This window comes from Antedon mediterranea, chromosome 7 (assembly GCF_964355755.1).
Source record: "Antedon mediterranea chromosome 7, ecAntMedi1.1, whole genome shotgun sequence".
Lineage (NCBI taxonomy): Eukaryota > Metazoa > Echinodermata > Crinoidea > Comatulida > Antedonidae > Antedon > Antedon mediterranea.
Window position 1 is genome coordinate 2478114 of NC_092676.1, and position 17580 is coordinate 2495693.

Consider the following 17580-nt stretch of genomic DNA (forward strand, 5'->3'; position numbering starts at 1 on the left):
GTTGAGTGTAGCCTAATTCTTGTTGAGTGTAGCCTAATTCTTGTTGAGTGTAGCCTAATTCTTGTTGAGTGTAACCTAATTCTTATTGAGTGTAGCTCAATTCATTTACTTTTTTACCTTGATAAACTTTTCTACGGCAATACTAACATTATGAAAAGAAATAAATGTAATATGATAGGATGTTCTATCTAGGGTGTGCAGTTTGTGGACTGTCCCATTTACAGGTAGGGGTGTTTTGACTGAAAATCCTTCTTTTTATATCATTCTCTGTTGAAGAGAAGTGCTAAATGTTGGTTTATCCAGGTAGCGGCACTCCTCACATTACTCATTTTAAGTTCAAATGTTAAAGATTTCATATCATGCTTTGTCAATGAGGAACAAATCACAGCTGTAACCTTTGACCCTAGATTGAGATGTACTAGGTAAATGACATTGAACAATGGCACTATTTAAAAGTATTTTGTTTTTAGTGCAACGATAATCCTTTTAATTATACGATAGGCTTAATAAAAGCTTAAAACGATGCAGTTAGCAACTATTTTAGTCGCATAGATTTAGCACTCAGTATTCAGTCATTTATGTTTGGAGACAAGACAAAGGAATTCTGAAACAATGTCGAGCATAGGGAGCATTCACCATCTGTACAGGTTTTTATTTACAAAAATAGATATTTGTTTTCCATATTTAAGCTCTGTCTACATATGAAACTTTATGTGACAAAAAAATGTAATGCCCATATATGGACATGATGATGATGACTACTGCTTTTGAATACTAAATACTAGTTTGTTGTGCAATATCTCTATATTACAACTATGATTGACAACTTTCATGGTGTGCTGATTATGGAAGGCGCTGCACCCTGATTGTTGTGTGTCTGTAGAGGACCTTATCTTCATTTCTTACCTAAACCTAAAACTAAAGATTCATAGAATTTTAGGAAGTATTGTAAAGGCCAATTTGCACAGACGGGTGGTAACGGTAATAGAAATAAAGAATCTATGTTATTCCTTTACCATTACACACAACATGGAACGAACAGGCGGTTTCCACTCAGGATAGATACTGAATGGAAATGCGACAAGCTACAAGTATGTGATTTCCGCTTTACTATTATCACTCGTGTGTTTAAATTGGCCTTAATGCATTTTTTAAAAAAATCATAAATATGCACATTTTTCATATTCATTGACATATTTAGTAATTTCTATCTATTATATGATTAATAGCTGTAGTACTGTAGTGATTTGCTAAATTAATTGTCTGGGTTAACTACTACTTATTAATTTAGTAGAGTGATAATTAAAGGTGAATTATTGTTTATTTATTCATGTGATCAGTGGATTGATCATTTGTAGGTTTACGGGATAATTAACGCATAAATTGAAACGAAACACTAGCCAAACAAAGCTTCTTATAGCCGATGTATCAACGCTTTACCCAAAGGCTATATGAAATAGTTTATTATTTCTGTATAATTGTCACTTCTGAGTGGTAAATCACCGTAGCATCTCTATTCAAGAGATTAGATTGTACCATCAATTAAACTAACAGGAGATTTTATTTCCCAAGACGTACCAATTTGACATTTTGAATGTATTTTTAGAATATCATTTGCTTTAGTAATAGCTGAAGCGAGAGATGATTCTGTTATATTATATTGTACAGTATAGATAACATGGCATTGACAGTCATATCAACATTACAATCTTCTTCTATTTGATATTTCAAATTTATACAAATTTTCCTAAACACAATTCGTTGAATGTGAGTGATTATGATTACAGTAGGCCTACCTTAATATTTAAAAAAATTTGTAACAGCACACAATTTAACTAGCGCCAATAGTTTGGAACCAGCTTCCACTCCATATCCGTCAATGTCAATCTCTTAAGCCATTCAAGTTGCTTCTAAAATCTCACCTTTTTCAATAATTCTTGTTGGTCTTTTAGCGCTGTGAGACATCAGTAAATAGCGCTTTATAAAAGTTTATATTATTATCTGATTAGGCCCTGAAACGGACCAGTACACCTGGGTAACCGAATAATTCACTGTGTTCTTAAAAAATTTAAGTTCAAGTACTCTTAGGGTCTCCCGTTGTATGTACAGTATTTATCCAAGAACACCACCACTAAGAGGAGTGCCTTTAAACGGAGGCAATTTTATAGCTTTGGTTTGCGCGGCACCCCTGTCTAAACCACTTGGTCACTCAGCTCTTTGATCCGCCATGGAAAGTCACATTGCCCTAAAAAATAGAAACAATAGTGGTTTAACTCTATACAAGTCTTCACTTAAAATTAATAAATTTTAATTAATATAAGTGAGTTATTTTCATGTTTAATTGAAATGTATCCTGTTATGTAAAGCAATGAATAATTAAAGAAATGCAATTAAACAAACTAATTGTTATTACCACACCTCATAAAGTTGCTTAAGGCCAGGAAAAATTGATTAATAAACCACAGTTGAGCGTTTCGACTTTGTCCCGCAACTAATTAATTAAGCTTATTAAAATAAAGTGCAGTTGATTTGCTAATTTTAAGAAGATATTATTTGCTTGGATTCTCTCGATTAAAGATTGATTTAAATCTGTATTCATTGGAGAGTTCAACAAGATTTGATTGTTTCTGCTGCTTTTAATGTATGAATGGGTGTTAAACTAGTTCGAACCAAAAATTGGGTAGTTTTCTGAAAATCAAGGATATATCTTTATTTAGTTTTGGTAAGTTTGTGTGTTTTTTATATTTTTGAAATTAAACAAAGGTAACATTGTTTGCATGTTGCTATGAACTATGACAGTATTTTTTTCTTTGGGTTTTTTTGTCAAATATCTTTTAACAAAATAAAAAAAAACATCATTGTCAAAACTTCAATTTCTTTGAGATGCATTAAAATGCTATGAATTATTTTCTATTTTCTACCGTATTAAACCAAAACAAGATATGTATAGCATAAAAATACTTTTCATTAATTTTACTACAGAAAAGTTGTACAAAATATGTTTTAGTCTGTCTTAATATTCAAAATCTGACAATAATAAAAATGTAAAAAGTCCCTAGGTGTTGCTTTTGACATTTGATGTATTAACAATTTAAACTAGTCAAATCTAATATTGGATTTTCAAAGATAATTTAAATTTACAGTATCAAATATTAATATTAAATAATAATATTTTGAAACAGATTAAATTATGTTGCTTTTGAAAGAATAATATTATGAGATGAGAACAATTTATTCCTTCAATCATTCTTTGTTTTTCTTTTTCTCTTTTCCTATCATTCTTACTTCATGTATTCTTTGCTCTTTCCTTTCTTCCTTTCTCACTTCTTTTCCCTTTCCTTTCTCCCCTTTTTCCTCCCTTTCTTTTTTTTCTTTTTCTCCCTTTTTTCTCCCTTCCTTTTTTTTCCTTTTCTCCTTTTTGCTGTCTTCAATTCTTTTGCCTTCTGATTCTTTTTCCTTAATTGCGTCTGTTAATGATTTCTCTTGCATCATTGGTATGGATTTCTTGATTGTACAGTGTCTTCTATCACACAATTTTTTTGTCGTAGACAAAGACCCTTATGATTACCAAATTGACCGTTGCATAGCCATGAACGACAGTGATCATATATCACGCTTAATTACTTTACGATTGTGCAGCAATTATAAGCAAGTTCTATGAAGCTTGTCAGAGTTAAGAGATTGAGAAGCTAAACAAGTTACATATTTATTATGTTTAAAATACTGTTTCCCACTTGTGTTCTTGTGTTGTGTAGTAACATCTAGTTTGTTAAGAATTCTCACTACTACAAAGTTGAACCCATCTCCATAATCAATTATAAATTTTGTATTGTAAAATACTGTTTCAGCCTTCTAGCTATTTTGTGGCATTGTTCGTCTTTTTTGGAAAAAAAAAAAAAAGAAATACCTGAATGAATTATGAATTAAATAGATTATTTATGTAATAAATATATGAAAGAAAAATATTAAATTTTGTTTTAAATTTGTTTTTTAATGTTTTTTTTTCCAATAATTTTCTTAAACTTATGGTGTTTTAAATTTTGAACATTGTTTGTCTAGATATTTTTCTATTCAATGTCGTTGGTAATATGCTAACATTTGTCATCCCTTTGTTTCCAGATAGTTGGTTCATTTTGAGTTCATGAAGGATTATTTTTAAGTATCTTCAAGCATTTCTGTCAAGTGTGACATAAGTTAAAATATTAAATCATATCGTGGTATGGTTAGCATAATAGAAGAGTTATTATTATCATTATCATAGTTGTGGTAATTATCAACAATTAATCTCTATTTCTACAACCAAAAGCTTTATACAATGAATTTATTTATTTACACTTGTGTTGCTTTTGAATACTGTAGTGTTGGTTTAAAGTCCCTGTAGTGTTGGTTTTGAATATAGTGTTGGTTTTGATGGCATTTACTTTCGGATAGTAAAGGAAAACTTATTATCACATCCGTCTTAAACTTGTCATTCCGTACGGAAAAGGATGGCAAAAACATGATCTGAAGTACTGCTACTTTATCTCTATCCGCATATCCAGTTGATAATTTCACTAGTCATAATGTTAAATTAGTATTATTAATAGTTAATATTATACTCTAATGATCTTTTTGAGAAATTTAATGCTCAATTTGATTTACAAACTTGTGGTAGAAATAAACCACAGTAATAACATTAATGTTACTAATTTAAGTATTATTATTTTAAAGAATAGGTAGAAAAATGTATTTTTTTTTTTTTTACAGCTTTTACGCATTGATTGATGTTGTGTATTGTGATTTACAAACTTGTGGTAGAAAAAACAACAGTATGATTGATGATGATATAATGAATACTACCTGTAATTTTTTATTATATTTTTATGCTTGTGAAATATAAACAAATATTAAGTTGTGAACGATAAAATTGCTGATGACTTTTCTGTGAAACATTTTCTGTAGGTAAAAATCCGGGAAATCCCCTTAGAAGGGAAATCCCCCAAATGTAATAAAATTGTGAAATAATTTGAAGAATATTTAATTAAATCTTTATATGATCTCCTTTATGTTCTTGGACATGTAAAGTTCCATCTTAATAAAAAATATTACAGTATATTCATCAAATTGTAGTTTCTAAAATAGAATTGATCTGATCTCCCATGATTTGTTTACTGTACTATCAAGACCATCTACAGTATGGTCTAGTGGTTTTAAGTCACTCTCCCTTTAAAAGTAAAAGGTGTTTAGGTTCTAATCGAATGCAAATCAAAATGGAATTATATCAATGTTTATAATTTGTATTAATGCTTTGATAGTAATAATTCATTCATTCAATCTTTTATTTTCGGAATCTGTGGTCCATAGAAAGTAAAACAACATGAATTAAGAATAAACAAGACTATTACTATAAATAAATAATAATTTAAACACTATAATGTAAACATCCTATAAAATTATTTTCTGTTTCATAATAATATCTAAACTGACCTGATAATTGATAAACCTTTTGTCAATACGCTGTAATTTTAAATATTTTATAAAAGATTTATATTATGAATAAATTTGCATAATATTGTTGAGCATTAATGTTTTTTGATTATTTTAACTAATAACCACTTTGCACTGACCTACAGTAGATTGTTCAAATCTGATCAATATCAGATTTTCAAACTCATCGTAATTACATGTTACAGTGGACCAGCCTGATAGCTACTGCGGTTAATGTATCTCATAGGAGATGTATTAATTGAATCATTGTAATAACATGTTGTATTCTGGTACAGTACATTATAATAACAGTCAACGAAACCAGTATGTATTACCTATTTTTCCCCCGAGGGAATAATACGGTGGATTGATACCTGTCGTAAATGGACTAATTACTCAGCACAAAGACCAAAATCATTGATGAGTAGGGACTATCTAGTCTAGCCATTGGCTGTGAGATTGCAAGTCAGACGCAAGGTGTTTGAAGCGCTGATGTGATGCCGATACCTTTGTCGTCGATCAGCATCTTGCCGTATGTGATACATCATAACTAAATGGCCATTTGCCGTGGCTAAGTGTTTTGTTTTGCTAAGAGTGATTGATAGATCATTGGTAACGTAATCAATTATGAAATTATGAAACACACGCATCTAAATTGAGCCCCTTCGTCACCGGTGGCTGCGGGATTTCATTGATTGTTGAGTGACTCTCGTAGGTCAATCTCTACTTGTGAGATCAAAGGTAGGAAGTTAATGCTTCATTGTTGTATTACTGCTGGCAATTATTCTTTGTTTTTTATTTTACTTTTGTAATATTAATATTTAAAACTGATTTTCAAATTATTATTCACATAATGTGTGATTGTATAGCTGTACACCATGGTGCATACTACAGTGCATCCAAGAGATTTGTTTGTGCTTGATAAGGGCACTTTTTGCATATTATCAGCATTTTATACCTCACCTACCTGTAAAAGCTATATTCGGACCATCAAGTAGTAGATAGGAGCATGCACACATAGAATTTTAAAACTTATCAACCTAACCCCTGAATAAATCGAACCTAACCCTCTAAACAGGGACAAATAGGTTGATAAAGTTGTTAATATTCCATGAGCTCCTGTCTTCATTTTGATGGTGCAAAGTCTGTGTGTAGTACACTACACGATTCAATAACTTTTACGTTGGTTTGATGGGGTTTGCTGTGTATTTTGCGGGTATTGCAGGGTTTAGCAATACACCACAGCACTTTAGGTCAATGTTTACGACAAGTTTACAGGTAAAACTGCTATCAGTATTTGTTCAAAATATCAACAAACAAGGTTATTTGAAATTAGTAAATTATAGGAATCAGTAGAGAAGAAGTGGAGACAGGTGATTGTCAGTGTGAGAAATGACAGATAAGGGGACAAGTGACAGTTAAAGGGACATGTTAGGTGACAAATACAAAGACACCATTTGCAAAAAGTGACTGTTATCATACTGATATTGAATTGAGGTACTAACTAAACTCTGTATCTTTCTGTATTCAAATTATCATTGTTTATTAATAGCAGGGATTGTATTTAACAAAATTACAAGAAGTGACAGATAAGGGGGACAAGTGACAGTTAAAGGGACATGTTAAGTGACAAATACAAAGACACCATTTGCAAAAAATAAATATATAAATAATATTATCATACTGATATTGATTTGAAGAAGTACTAACTGTGTCTTTCTATATTTAAATTATCATAGGTTATTAATAGCAGGGTTTGTATTTAAAAAAAATACATTTGAAATTGTGTTTGAATTATAGTTGTGTTTTAGAATTATGAATCTATAGTATAACTATTATTAATATTTCACAAAATAATTGCATAATTTATTACAATTTGAAATAGGATGTAACAGGTAATTTGACATATGACCAATTGCTTAAGGCGGCGTCAGGTGGTTAATATTAATTAAAGAGTGAGCAGATCTAGATGACATCATTTCTAAAGGTCATATGCTAATTAATTGAGGTCATTGCTCAATTTTTCAAACATAATGTATTCAGGAATACTGTATTTCTTGCTTGACTATGATGAAAGTGGTGTTACCTATTATATTAATGTTAATTCCTACTAAATTTAACATAATTTGATTGGTCAGTGTATTTTGTACTTTAACTTACCTGGATAAACTGACATAAGGCCGTTGCACTTTCTGGAGTGAAAGAAACAATATGGAAAAAGAAGAATAGTTCATTGCCCTGACCTGAAAATAGAACAGTGTGGAGACCACGCCCTCTAGTGGGAATTTCACAACATAAAGCCGTAATTTCTTTTTGGGGCGTTGCTGAGCATGCTATGTAGACAAATGGATGGAACATTAGGAAAACGAGCCCTATTTAACGTGAGCTTTTAGTACCCCGGCTAACCCGGGGTACTATAATTGCCTGTAATTGTTTTGACCCTGATCAGTCTTGTTGATGGGTAATTAACAGAACAGTGGCCATCAATCATGCAGGAAAGTATCTGGGTACTAAAAGAGGCCAAGCCCACTTTGTTTGCCAACAGCCAATCACCGACAGCATCAGGTTTCAGTTACAGCATGTTTTAATGATTAGGTAATAGTTTGATTTCATGAAATAAATGAATATTTATATAATAGCCTTTTCACGCCTTATAATTATTTAAGTAAGCCTTTATTTCCATGTTTCCTTTTCGATTTTGTACATTTTAACAACATTGTATGGGGAGCTACAAAGTTCAACCTTAAATTGAGTAGTCAAGCGATCAACCAATTACAATTGAATAATTTTAATTTTATTAATTTACCAATGAAATACATAGCCTACTACAAATTGATTCTGAAATAAACTGGGATGGTGCGATGGGATTTGGTAGGGATGTCAAGAGGTACACCATCACATCAGACTCGGGCTGACTTATAATGTAAAACTTCCTGGTACAAATTCTAACCCCGGCTCTATGACGGTTTTCAAATGCAGTTAAAACATACCCCCAGTTCACATTACTCATGTGGTCATTGATACTAACCCCAGCAAATCACTAAGCCTCCAACCCCTCTAACCTCTGCACACTGTGATTTTTTAAAATATAGTTTAAAACCTTCCCAGTACAATTGTGGTCATACAATCACAAAATATTGTGCTACCTACATTTGAGAAAGTGTGCAATCCATTAAAAAAATTGTGCTCCTCTTTGAGAAATTGTGCAATATGCAACATTCAGGAAATTGTGCTACCTTTTTGAGAAATAATTGTGCTAACCATTCGGGAAATTGTGCTACCTCTTTGAGAAATTGTGCTACCCATTCGGGAAATTGTGCTACCTCTTTGAGAAATTGTGCTAACCATTCGGGAAATTGTGCTACCTCTTTGAGAAATTGTGCTAACCATTCGAGAAATTGTGCTACCCATTCGGGAAATTGTGCTACCTCTTTGAGAAATTGTGCTAACCATTCGGGAAATTGTGCTACCTCTTTGAGAAATTGTGCAATCCATTTCGGAAATTGTGCTACCTCTTTGAGAAATTATGCAATCCATTCGGGAGATTTTGTGCTACCTCTTTGAGCAATTGTGCTAACCATTCGGGAAATTGTGCTACCTCTTTGAGAAATTGTGCTAGCCATTTGGGAAATTGTGCTACCTCTTTGAGAAATTGTGCTAACCATTCGGGAAATTGTGCTACCTCTTTGAGAAATTGTGCTAACCATTCGGGAAATTGTGCTACCTCTTTGAGAAATTGTGCTAACCATTTGGGAAATTGTGCTAACCATTTGGGAAATTGTGCTACCTCTTTGAGACATTGTGCTAACCATTCGGGAAATTGTGCTACCTCTTTGAGAAATTGTGCTAACCATTCGGGAAATTGTGCTAACCATTCGGGAAATTGTGCTACCTCTTTTTTTGAGAAATTGTGCAATCCATTCCGGAAGTTGTGCTACCTCTTTGAGAAATTGTACGTACGGTATACCTATTTGAGAAATTGTGCTATCTTTTTCACATTTTTTCATCCCCTTCATAATCCATATTCCTATATCTTACCATGCACCAACTCATTCCAAATGTTAAAGGATACAAGATATACTGTGACGGGATTTAATATATGTGCCAACAATACTTTATCGCATTATGCAGGTTCACATTTTTAGTCGCGTGGACGCGACTCTATAGTTCACTATGTCGGTCAGTCTGTCGGTCTGTCTGTCTGTCGGTCCGGTATCACTATGCATGTTATCGCTTTCTGACCTTATCTTGATATCAGTTTAATCTAGCTAAGTCAATTTTTCACAGTATATTCCTTATGGCCAGGAATCGATGTGGTTATGTTTTCACGGTGCGCAATAAAAAATTACGCGGTCTACGTACGATTTAACGAAATCACGTTTGTAATCAAATTTTTGCGCGCGCACTGCGCGTTAAATGTTATTGCGCACTCTTTTTGCCCGATTTCTGTTTTCTTGACTTACTTTTCAACTAGAAATTACGTTATATGAGCACGTCAAAAGTGACAGGCTACGCACGTGTAAATTAAAAAAATATAAATGTTTTTAAACATTTCAACATTTTTACACATGTTCAGTAATTTCGATCAGTATAGTTCACTATGTCGGTCTGTCTGTCGGTCGGTCCGGTATCACTATGCATTGTAGCACGCGACTTAATGGCTGTTGGCCTTGTTTTTTAACGGACAGGAATTTTTTAAGAATATATACTCTATAAAATTTCATTCAAATTAGGCCCATAATATATGTTTACATGGCAATTGTTAATTTTCAAATTAAAATAAATATATAACATGCACATACAGATTTTATTCAGTGTATTAATTACAGTATCTGATTTTTTAGTTAATCGTTAAAATAATGATATCCTGGCCTATAACAAAAATGTTCCATCTGTAACATTAACAACCATTTTTAGTCGCGTGGAAGCGACTCTATAGTTCACTATGTCGGTCGGTCGGTCTGTCTGTCTGTCTGTCGGTCTGTCTGTCGGTCTGTCTGTCGGTCTGTCTGTCTGTCTGTCGGTCCGTTATCACTATGCGTTTTATCGCTTTCTGACCTTATCTTGATATCAGTTTAATCTAGCTAGGTCAATTTTACACAGTATATTCCTTATGGCCAGGAATCAATGTGGTTATGTTTTTACGGTGCGCAATAAAAAATTACGCGATCTACGCACGATTTAACGAAATCACGTTTGTAATCATATCTTCACAACCATGAATCACAATTAAATAAAATTTGGTACTCATAAATTTCAGGGCATAAAATATCATCATATGGCAATACAATTACGTGCGTAGCGCATGTAACGCATGCGTACGCGCGCTTAACATTTTCAAAATTTATTTTCGATGAAATAAGAGTACATTTCAGGCAATTTTAAGCGTTTACAAAATTGCCATGAGTGCGCATATTTTTGCGCGCGCACTGCGCGTTAAATGTTATTGCGCACTCTTTTTGCCCGATTTCTGTTTTCTTGACTTACTTTTCAACTCGAAATTACGTTATACGAGCACGTCGAAAGTGACAGGCTACGCACGTGTAAATTAAAAAAAATAAATGTTTTTAAACATTTCAACATTTTTAAACATGTTCAGTAATTTCGGTCAGTATAGTTCATTATGTCGGTCGGTCGGTCTCTCTGTCTGTCTGTCTGTCGGTCTGTCGGTCTGTCTGTCGGTCTGTCGGTCTGTCTGTCGGTCCGGTATCACTATGCATTGTAGCACGCGACTTAATGGCTGTTGGCCTTGTTTAATATTTACTTAGACCTAATCTATTGATTACAATTCAGGAGTTACAAATTAAGAGTTAACATTTTTGGTATCATTACTTCACACAACTTAGACAAACAAATGTCACATTAATGTGTAATAAAAACTGAAATTATGTATTGAGAAAAACATAAATATATATTTCCTCCATAAATGTGCATACAATTGGGGTATACTCAAGAAAAGGGGTTTATAATTGAGACATAAAGTAACTATTATATAAAATATGATTATAAAATACAGTATTTAATTGTTTGCTTATAATTTGAAATAGTATTACTGTACTCTAGGCCTATATATTTAATATTAGAGGGGTGGCAAATCCATAGAGATCATTTTGAGATCTCAGCTGAAGAACATGAAATAGTTTATAAATATAGTTTTAATTTCAAAACAAAAGTTTTTGCTTTTCCAGCGATTTTAGTCAGGGTGCACAAAACACACATTTTTAATTTAAACTCATCTCTACAGTTCATTCTTTGGCTCCCTGCTGTTAGATTAGAACTGACCTTGCTAACCACAAGGCCACTTGCATTCTTTAATTTTGTGTGCAAAAAATTTACCCATGGTATAATGGTGGTTTCTAAATACAATGAGTGACCAATTCCTAAATAGGCTGTGCATTGCAGCCAATCAGAAGCAAGGAAGGCTGAGCCTGGAAGATGAACAAGGTGTTACGTGATTTATTAATTGACTAAGACATTAATGACTGGCTTTAGGCAAAAATAAACAAGTAAGATGCCAGAGGCAAAAGCTCACGCTAAATAGGGCTCGTTTTCCTAATGAGAATTAGAATTAACCTAATTGGTCAATATTATCAATAGTTTCTGTAAACTCTTTCCCCTACCTTCCCAAAAAAAGAGAATTAGAGAAACTGGATGTTTATTGTATTTCCTATAAAAGTCAGTAAAAAAAACACATTTTATTTCTTCTTCATATGGAAATATTGTACAGTAACTCTATAAAACATAAAAATTGGAAATTTTGTTTTCTTCTCTAAATTATACAGTTAGTTAAATTAATAGAAGATTCAAATAAATGGTTCACTTTAACAAAAACATTGAAAGTGTTTTACAGTTTTGTTTGATAATAAATTGTTGGTTTTGCAATATTGACTCGGTCCTTGTTTCAGTATATAGACTCTGTCTGTTTACATTAATAAGATCGGATGCCTACTGTGTACAGAAGCCATTAAATTACAATGATACTGATCGTAACTTGCTATACTGTAATTACGCAGAGCCTGCTTGTTGTGAAACTCGTCTAATTTGCGGGCTAGTAGTAGTAGCAGTTATAGGCTAACTGACCTTGGCAGTGACCTATTCCATATTGTGGCTAAAGGTGTTGTCCCTTCAGGCTACTACTATTAGCCTTGACAGTGACCACTTCCATATTTTATATTGTTTCCATATTGGGAGATAACGATTATTATCTTCCCGCTAGGGATTCATAAAGAGTGAGTTCGTCACACTTTTACAGTTCTGCTGCATCCACTGAATTAGAATCATGCTTGTGGCAGTTGAGAGTTTAGTAGTCTGTTAAAACATTAAACCCAGATGCTAATGTACAGTACAGGCCTATTTTGTTATTTGTGACTTCTCCTCATCCCTTCCCACTCTACTGTATCTTTGAGAAGGCTTTATCCAATGCTTCAATGATTCATGTTTGAGGGCATCTGTATGTCGACAGATCTGCGGATCAGCGCTCGCTTGAAATTATAGTACAGTATTTATATTATAATATCTTAGTTTTAAAAATTTAATAATACTATACCAAAGTTTAAATTAATTTAGTTTTATAGTCTATTTTGTGCCTACCTTACCTGGATAAACTGACAATAGCCCTTTCTCTTCGAAGAGCTAGAGATACAACTCAAAAAAGTAGAAATTTTCATTAAAGAACCCTCTCCGCAAATGGAGTAATTATTTAGAAAATCACCCATTTAGGTCTTCATTAAAAATAAACTGATATATATTAGATTAATTAAAATTTGATTTACAAAAGAACAAATTCTAAATATCAATTTAGAATTATCGGTTATATAACATTAATAATGTTTCCTTCTCTTTATACTAAACATTTGATTAAATTGATTTTAGTTGATAACGCAAAAACCCAAATACTTACAAATGTCCTCTGACCTTGTATATCATCCATAATGTTATGTCACACATCTCTGTGCAATGAGCCTTTTTATACAATCTGTCTAGCAGCAATAATTTGATGTTTTCTAGCCTTGGCTGTAATTTAAAGATAATGTCTATTTGCACTTTTTTTAAAGTATGTACTAAAAATCAAATTGTGTCACTTTAGAAGCAACGATGATCTTATATTTTATATTATAACCTTTAATATTTAGTTTTTCCTTTATAATTTCATCGGACAATTTTATCCTTTTCTTATAATTTATCTTCTTTACAATTTCTTCCTTCTATTTTTTCAGTTCTCATTTCCTCGAGTTTCAGCAGAAATCCATAAAAGGTATTGTTGTCTTTACATACAGTACCACATGTAAAAATCCACACCCATTTGATTGGTTAAAACCTTGTCTATAATTATACCCATTGTCCCCTTTTAAAAAGGTGGATAAAGCATAGGATAACAATCTCCTATTCAGTCCCCTTTCCTTCCCATATTTCTTGGATCTGCCCCTGATTTGGTTGAAGTTTCAAGTGATCATCTTAATTATACAGTACCAAGGCACCATACTCACTGTTCCCTGCTTATATCAAGTTCAGGTGTGAGCTCCTTTAGAGTATGCGCATGTTATTAATACTCTCATTGAAATGCAAGATATGTTTTTGTTAGCAAGGTCAAAATACCAGAACTTTGACTTTGTTAAACTTGATTGCTTGTGATTGCGTTTTAATTTAATTTGATCATCACTGGATATCTTGTATAATGTTAAAAGGTAATTGTAACATTCTGTATTGAATATACTGTATTTTGGAGGTTCTGGTTCGAATCTTTAAAATATTCTCCAAAGAAAAGTTCAAGATATAACCAGTTAGCCATGATTAAGAATAAAATTATGTAATATGCAAATTTATATTTTATGTGATCTAATATTACTATACTTGTGAAACAGATATTTGGCAGGCGATGTCACATAGAAGACTGAAATCACAATAATAATATCTTAAACTTAATTTTTTATTTAAAAAAAAGTGGAACCCCTATTAAAGGGACACCTTTGGGACCCAACAAAATGTTCACATAATAGAGGGGTTGGCCCCTAAATAGAGGAGTTAGCTCCTAAATAGAGGAGTTGGCTCCTATATACTGTAGAGGGGTTAGCCATAGCTTTCAGATACAATTATGTCCCCTGATTCCTTCTCTGTACTGTAATACAGTTTAGCATCATTTTTCATTGCTTATAATTAAATTATAAATTGAAAATAAATTTGTTATATTGAGGGAAAGGTTATTATTATAACCTGTGTGATGTACAAATAATAATTTATGCTTTATGGATATTGATTTTCATATGTTTGTAATATTATGCTAGTTTTACATTAGACACTAATTATATACACTAATATATTTGATGTCTTTAAAATCAATAACATGACTGCCCTTATACAATAGTTTATTTTATTCTTAGTGTTTTATTGGCAGTAATTGCAATATATTTTCTAGTTACAAGATTGTTATTTTTTTGTTATATAAGACTCAGAGCAAAATTACAAAAATGTATGTATGTAATCATATTTTAATAGTTTAGATTTTTTAGTATTAAAAAAAATATGTATGTATATGATGATAAAAATTAATAAATACTGCAGAAATTACAAACATTTGCTACTTTTATTTTTGCAATGAAAAGTACTGACCATGACTGAAAATAATTCCATGTTCAAGTATAATCCCACCCCCAAATTCTAGTAAGATTTTAGATAAATCCATTGTTAATGTAATCCAAATATAATCCCACCCTTGATTTTCCCCAAATGTTATACCCAGGCTCCCCGGCCCTAGGACCCTTACTTTTAGATAAATCTCAATAATTATTTCTATAAATTTATTGGATTCATAATGTTATCATAAACTATGTTATATTTCAACTGAAATTCCATCAAGCATACCAGTCATAAATTTATTAATTATCAGAATAATTAATTATCATAATTAATAACTCTCACCTGGCTGGTACATCACTGACCTTGAACTAGATACAATGTCATTGACCTCAAAGTTGTACACTAATTAATTGATGTATTCTTTGTATTGCACAATTGACTATATAATTCACACAGGTAATGAATGGTAATGAAAAAGCTATAAAAGTGGCATAATAAATCTTAAATTAATTATTGATTTTGTATAAAGGAAATCATTTGTACACTGTAGTGTATTCTGTGAATAGTAAACTACAGGATTTAACAATTCTAACATCATAGCATTTGGTAAGAAAATTATTAATTATATAATAATTAATGTATTGTAGATGGAGAAGTATTCTATATTTAAGCTCTCAGAGGTTTGCGAATTTTCTTTTTCCTTTTTCAGTTTTTACGTTTTATTGATATGGATGAAATATTATCCAAAATTAAAGAAATTGAATTAAATGTAGGTAATAAATGTAAGATTTTACTATTTGAGAAACCGGTTTTATTTTGAGTAAACCTTGATATGCTGCAATGTGGTCTTGTTATAACCGGTTCAAAGAAAATAGAAACAAGCCGTGTGTCGCATCATGTTATCTTTGGTACTGTTAGCATCATTTTCCTAAAATATCTCGTATTTTGGATGTATTTTTTAAAGTAAAGTTATAAAATAACAGAGCTTACCATTCTTTTAACAATTTTATCCTATACATTTCTAAAATCGAATTGTTTTGTTGCGATGCATTTCTCGCACTTTGCACCCAGCTGTAGAGCGGCAGCAATTTTGCACAGATGGGTTTATTGGCAAAGACATGGTTTGATACTCGGTCATTGCTCCTAGTTTTTGTTTAATGCTTTTGTTAAAAAGGTTTTTAGAATAAAGTATTGTCTATGTTGTGTCATTATACATGTTGTTTGTCTCTCGCTATCTTACAGTATTTAGTGTGTGATGAAAATGCTTTGGATTGGTAGCCAAGCATCATAAACCAGTAAGCTATATTTTGTAGTCAAAAACTATTGACACAGATTGGTACACTGTACGTTCTGCACATTAGCTACAATAGTAAGCCAAGTCTATGACCGAGGAACAAAAAGTTCCCCATATATGAAACTAAAAGGTTCTGGCTGATGTGAAAGTTATTTTTATTTTACTCTATGTTCTCACTCAGCTCAGATTCCAATCTGATAGCCTGATAAAAAAAAATTGGAAAAGTGGGTGTAGTGATTAAGAATAAAGTCATCCATTCATCTGGATACAGTACAAAATATAGATTGGATAGAATGTTGTTGGAAAACACACAGCCTAGAGTTTTCAATCTAGTCCAGGTTTAGCTTGAACATAGTGTAAGACTATATATTTAGGTATGGGGCTATTTAAAATCTTCATTCTACAGAAATGAATGACTGGTAAAATGAAAATAATAGAATGAAATCTTGAATAATATGTATCATTGAATTGTATCAGTCTTATAAAAACAGTGACTCAACTCACAATGTGTGTATTCAAATAGTTGTGTGTAAAGTCAACAACAAGTGAATAAACCAACTATTCTCGCGTTTCAACACGCATAACTGAACTCCAACTCTAGACCAGCTTTAAAACGCGCATAACTGAACTCCAAATCTAGACCAGTATCAACATGCTTAACAGAGACCAGTATCAACACACGCATAACTGAACTCCAACTCTAGACCAGCTTTAAAACGCGCATAACTGAACTCCAACTCTAGACCAGCTTTAAAACGCGCATAACTGAACTCCAACTCTAGACCAGCTTTAAAACGCGCATAACTGAACTCCAACTCTAGACCAGCTTTAAAACGCGCATAACTGAACTCCAACTCTAGACCAGCTTTAAAACGCGCATAACTGAGCTCTAACCCTAGACCAGTATCAACATGCTTAACAGAGACCAGTATCAACACACGCATAAGTGAACTCCAACTCTAGACTAGCTTCAACACACGTATAACTGAACTCCAACTCTAGAACGGTATCAACATGCTTAACAGAGACCAGTATCAACAAACGCATAACTGAACTCCAACTCTAGACCAGCTTTAAAACGCGCATAACTGAGCTCTAACTCTAGACCAGTATCAACATGCTTAACAGAGACCAGTATCAACACACGCATAACTGAACTCCAACTCTAGACTAGCTTCAACACACGTATAACTGAGCTCTAACTCTAGACCAGCTTTAAAACGCGCATAACTGAGCTCTAACTCTAG

At 32.4% G+C, this 17580-nt stretch overlaps 1 protein-coding gene across 12 annotated transcripts in view; it reads left to right on the forward strand.

Annotated features, from left to right (window-relative positions):
- Positions 1 to 17580, forward strand: part of LOC140053840 (liprin-beta-1-like) — a 125535-nt gene that overhangs the window by 2114 nt on the left and 105841 nt on the right. Inside the window, exon 1 of one of the 12 annotated variants that reach the window (XM_072098528.1) lies at positions 6126 to 6207. The exons of the other annotated variants lie outside the window; for them this stretch is intronic. The gene's annotated coding sequence lies outside the window, so the exon portion shown is untranslated. Of the gene's footprint in view, positions 1 to 6125; positions 6208 to 17580 lie in introns of those variants that run through there. 12 annotated transcript variants of the gene reach the window in all.